Source organism: Carcharhinus amblyrhynchos, chromosome 4 (genome assembly GCF_965287045.1).
Source record: "Carcharhinus amblyrhynchos chromosome 4, sCarAmb.v2.hapA, whole genome shotgun sequence".
Classification (NCBI taxonomy): Eukaryota; Metazoa; Chordata; class Chondrichthyes; order Carcharhiniformes; family Carcharhinidae; genus Carcharhinus; species Carcharhinus amblyrhynchos.
Window position 1 is genome coordinate 45,836,108 of NC_137327.1, and position 6,000 is coordinate 45,842,107.

Consider the following 6,000-nt stretch of genomic DNA (forward strand, 5'->3'; position numbering starts at 1 on the left):
TAGTTACTTTCTTCTTCTTAGGGGTTTCTTGACCCTCTACCATTGGACTGCGGTATTTTGTAATGTGTGTTGAAATCACTTCTTAGCAAGCTAATAGTAAAACAGAATAGGGACAGTGCCATTCAGCCCCTCTGGCCTGTGCCTGCAGTGGTTGACTCAATCCCATTTACCCATCATAAGTTTATAACCTGTGATGCCTGTGCTTAATGGAAATTCTAAGTCTTGGAAACTTGACTTGTCTCAGCAACTCAACATTTCAACAAACGAGAAATTGTGGCTGATAATTCTTTTTCTATTAAATTTAGACACAATTAAGAAATATAGATTTAAAGCAAATCATTGGTTTCCTTTTGCTAATCCTTTTCTTACTGAAGGCATCAGCTCACTTGCTGATGCAGTTACACTTGTGCCTTGTCCAAGTAGGTTTTATTCACTAGATAACTTTAAGCTAGTTGTCTGTCTGTGGAGGACTAAGGTCAGGTCCTATTCTCACCCAGTGGTTATTCCTGCTCACTGGTTTTGGGATTAGGAGGTGGAACCCTGCCCAAGATTCTCTTCGCTACAAATGAATCATCAAATATAGTACATCTTCTGGTGCAGCAGATGGAATTAGCTAAAGCAGAACATGACAGCCCGAAACAGGGAAATTCATAATGGGGAACAAAGAAATGGCTGAGCAACTAAATTCATACTTTGCTTCTGTCTTTACAAAGGAAGACATCAATAATGTACCAGAAGTCCTGAGAAGCACAAGTTTTCGTGAGGAGCTGAAGGAAATCGGTAAGAGTAATGAAAAAATTCTGGGAAAATTAATGGGATTGAAGTCAGATAAATCTTAAAGGCCTGAGTATTTAATTTAGCATGGCCAACGCACCTAACCAGCACATTTTTCGGACTGCAGGAGGAAACCGGACCACCCAGAGAGAACATGCAGACTCCACACAGACCCAAGCCGGGAATCGAACCCAAATCCCTGTGAGGCGGCAGTGCCAACCACTGTGCCACCGCTAAGGAAGTGGCCTTAGAAATAGTAGCTCCATTGGTGGTCATTCTCCAAAACTCTTTGGACTCTGGAATAGTTCCAAAGTTGGAAGATAGCTAATGTAACCCGGCTTTTCAGAAAGGGAGGTAGAGAAAAAACAGGGAACTATAAACTACTGAGCCTTACATCAGTTGTAGGAAAATTGTGAGAGTCCATTATCAAGGATTTCATAGCACAGCATTTGGAAAGCAGTGGTATAATCAGACAAAGTCATCATGGATTTACAGAAGGGAAATCATGTGTTGATGAGGCCACAGCTGGAATATTGTGTGCAGGTGTTCCTATCTGAGGAGAATGTTCTTGATATAGAGGGAGTACAGCGAAGGTTTACCAGACTGAACCTTGGGATGGCAGAACTGTCATATGAAGAGAGACTAAATCTGTTTGTATTGTATTCATTAGAGTTTAGAAGAGTGACAGGGATCTCATAGAAACATATAAGATTCTAACAGTATTAGGGTAGATTAAGAAATAATGTTCCTGATGTGGGGGAGCCAAGAATTAGAGGACATTATTTGAGGATAAGGAGTAAACCCTTTAGGACTGAGGTGAGGAGAAATTTCTTCATCGAGAGAGTGATGTATCTGTGGAATTCACTATATACAAACATAGGAACATATGAATTAGGAGCAGAAGAAGGCAATTCAGCCCTTTGAGACTGCTCCATCTTCAATCAGATTATGGCTGATTTCTCCCTGGACTCAAATCCACCTCCCCACCTGTTCCCCACATCTCTCATTTTTTTTGTTAGAAGTATGTTTATCTCCCTCTTGAAACCATTCAGCGTGATATGGGGCAGTGAGTGCCACAAATTCACCACCCTCTGCAAGAAATAGTTCCTCCTCATCTCAGTTTTAAATCTATTGCTTCTGTGACCTCTTGTCCTAGATTGCCCAGAAGAGGAAACTATCACAGAAATTAGTTGAAGCCAAATATTGTATGATTTCAAGAAGGAATTAGATATAGTTCTTGTGGCTAACGGGATTAAAGCAAACGGGGTCAATGGGGAATCAGAGTATTGAATTTGGTGATCAGCTACATCAGCAGAGAGATAGTGGATGCATTGGTTGTGATATTTCAAATTTCCTTGGATTGGAAACATGCTAATGTGACACCCCTATTAAAAAAGGGAGAGAAGCAAAAAATAGGAAACTGTAGGCCAGTTAGCTTGATGTTTGTGGTTGGGAAGTTGCTAGAATCAATCATTAAGGAGGAGGTGAATGAACATTTGGAAAGACAAGGTTCAACCCACCATTATCAGCATGGTTTTATGAAGGATAAGCCATGCTTGACAAACTTCCTTGAGTTCTTTGAGGACTTAACCAGCAAGGTGGATAGTGGAATACCTGTGGATGCAGTATATTGGGATTCCAGAAGGCGTTTGACAAGGTGCCACATGAAAGACTGATCCAGAAGGTGAGATCATGAGAGATTGGGGGTAGAGTACTAGATTAGATTGAGGATTGGCTCACTGACAGAAAGCAGAGGGTCGGGATAAAGGGGTCCTTCTCTGCCTGGCAAAACGTAATTAGAAGGTGCAACAGGAGTCAGTCTTCGGACCTCAACAGTTTACAATCTATATAGATGATCTGCAAGCAAAGACAGATGGTAACATATCAAAATTTGCAGATGATATTAAAATAAGTGAGAAAGCAGGCAATGAAGAAGGTATAAAGATTTTACAGATGGATATAAATAGACTAGGAGAATGGGCCAAAATTTGGCAGATGGAGTTTAAAGTAGATAAGCGTGAGGTTATCCATTTGGCAGTAAAAATAGAAAGGTAAATTATTACATAAATGGAAATCAGATTCAAAATGCATCTAGGAGAGGGACCTGGGTGTCTATGTTCATGAGCCACAGAAAGTCAGTGTGTAGGTGCAGCATGTAATAAAAAGAGCAAATGGGATGCTGGCATTTATTTCAAAGGGACTGGAATATAAAAATAGAGAAATAATTGTTGCAATTGTGTAGGTGTTGGGTGAGACCACATCTGGAATATTGTGTCCAGTTTTGGCCTCCTTATTTGAGGAAGGATGTAGTGGCATTGGAGGCAATTCAGAGGAGGTTCAACTGATTGATTTCAGGGATGAAAGGGTAGGAGAGTTAAACAGTTTGGGCTTATACTTGCTGGAGTTTAGAAGGATGAGAGGGGATCTGATTGAAGTATATAAAGTTTTAAAATGGATTGATAAAGTAAATGTAGACTAAATGTTTCCTTTTATGGAACAATCTAGAACAAGAAGTCACAGGTACAGGTTGAGAGGTGGTAGAATTAAGACTGAGATGAGGAGGAACTATTTCTCACAGAGGGTGGTGAATTTGTGGAACTCGCTGCCCATAGCATGGTAGAGTCTGAATCATTGAATGGTTTCAAGAAGGAGATATTTGTAATAAATAAAGGATAAGGGAAATGGAGAGGTGGGGAGGTAGATTTGAGACCAAGGAGAGGTCAGCCATGATCTGATTGAATGGTGGAGCAGGCTCAAAGGGCCAAATGGCCTACTTCTGCTTCTATTTTCTATGTATGTTTCTATGCAAGGCAATTAATTTTTCTTTTTAACAAATGGGAACCTCATAGTTTATTTAACCTTCCCTCTGTTGTCACCACAAGCCAAATCATTGTCGGATAACAGGATGGACTGGCGCCATTCCTAGTCTTTGCAAAGGCAATTTCAGAAAGTCCCACAAGGAAATTGAAAGAAATCACAAAGGGAAACCTACACTTAGTTTATCAGTCTTGTGGGAAACAATATGCTGCTTACTGCTTAATATTTACCCCTGGTGACTTGTAAAATCTCAGAAACTTGCCATGTGGGGAATTGTTCAGTAAGTTAATATTTCGCCAGCAGCACATCCATGCCACACCACAGAGATGTTATCTCATACAACTGTTTGAAAATGTCCAATTGTACTATCTCATTGCTGTAGAAATATATCTGGAGAAACATCTGTAAAATGAATTTAGGAAGAAATAAATTGTGTGTATAGTAGCTTTCACAATGCCAGGACCATCCCATTGGAACCATCCCAATAACTTTCGGAGGCAATAATGTCCTACTGAAGTGTTGTAATGCATGGGAAAATAGCCAGCTTCTACACAGCAAGAATCCTCCAAGCAACAATAGAAAATCCATGTTGACCTATGGATTTACAATTGGTAATCAGATAAATGGAAATTTTGACTCCATTATTCACTGATTAATTTGCTGCCACAGGACGCTTCAGAAATCTGACACAGCCACGCAAATTGTGTGTGTCAGTACTCCACAAGTGTATTATATCCTATCATTTATTTCTGTTAATTTGCCCAAGTATAAAGCACAGACAGATTCCGTTGGTCACATAACACTTTAATTATTTGCAAACCTTTCCTCTTAAAGTCATAGAGTTGACATAAACGGATCTAATTCCTACACAGTTCCACATGAAACCACTTGCATCCTGTGAAATCTCTTTGTGCCGTCCACCTTGTGTCTCATTTCCACAAGCAGATGAGGTGTAGACACTCCCAATTATTAATTTCCTGATATGTGTGTATTGCAGACTGACTGATATGCAAAGTGTCTCCTTGATTGGTTTAAGATAGTAACATTCATTTCTTCAGGAGGACCTTGATCCAGGTTAAGTCACAGGGCAGAAGATGGAATGAGCAGCCTGTCCTTGGAGGCCGAGGTCCGAAAGGTGGGACTCCTCTGACATGTCCAAATGAAGCTTCTAGGTGTTGGTACCGGGTGAGGTCTCAAGAGTGGTTCCACTTGGATTGTTAATCTCTTTCTTACTTCACTTATACAGAACGTGTGGAGCCCGCAGAAGTGTATTCATCCCCTCCCTTTTTTACAAGGTACCAGTCAAGCTAAGACATATATGATAATACATCAGTGGAAAATGAAAATGTAAATAAATATTACATTTTAATTTAAAATATAATTTCATGGACTTTTTAGATTTCCTGGAACTAATGAGCATATTGGGGTGAACTTCAAAGGCCAAGAGGTATATCATGATGGGAGCTAGAGAAGAGGCGATCAAATCCATCATTATAGAATCATAGAATCCCTACAGTGTAGAAGGTGGCCATTTGGCCCATCAAACTGCACCAACTCTCTGACAAAACGTCCCACTGAGGCCCTATCCCCATAATTCCCTGCATTTACCCCATTTAATCCCCCACCCTACACATTTTAGAACACTAAGGACAATTTAGCATGGCCAATCTGTCAGGTTCATTTTTCAGAGACCTTACATATTTGATGCAAGAGCAAGACACTGATCTGTATAAGAAAACCCAGTTGTTTATTTTCAAGCAAGTACAAGCTTTTTGGGAGAATTGCTTTACTAACTCAGAACAGTGTTCTGAGCTTAATTGAGCGATACTACCTTGAACGGGGGGATTCTTCCCCTTTATACTCTTTTTACAACAATTAGTCATGTACACACAGTATAACCCAGATCATGTGCTTAGCAACAGCAAAAGTAAGTACAAATACAGTATGTGAGTAAAAATTTGTTGAACCCCACACCCCCCCGCCCAGTTGCCATCGAAGCTGCATGTCCACCATTGTTCCAGTGTGAAATAGCAACCGTTCTCATACATCTTGGGACATTACTTTGCCCATAAAGTAAATGTTATCTTCTTCAAACAAGGACAGCATTTAGCCAAGTCCAGTCTAGGCTGATTTAATAAAGCAAAAGTTTCGTTATATTTCATTATGTACAAGACCAAAATAAGGGAGTATGCACTGATATCAGCACAGGTTGTTTCAAACAAGATGCAGTTAACCACAACTTTAAGCTAATGCAGACTTTTCACTTTATCTTAAAGCAACCAGCTGCATTTGCAATTTTGCAGGATCTCAGCTTGCAAAACCTTTTTTACAAATGCCTAAGATCATAGGAGATTCATGGTATGTTAACCCCTTAACATCTCAAATCCATCTAACCTGCACATTTTTGGA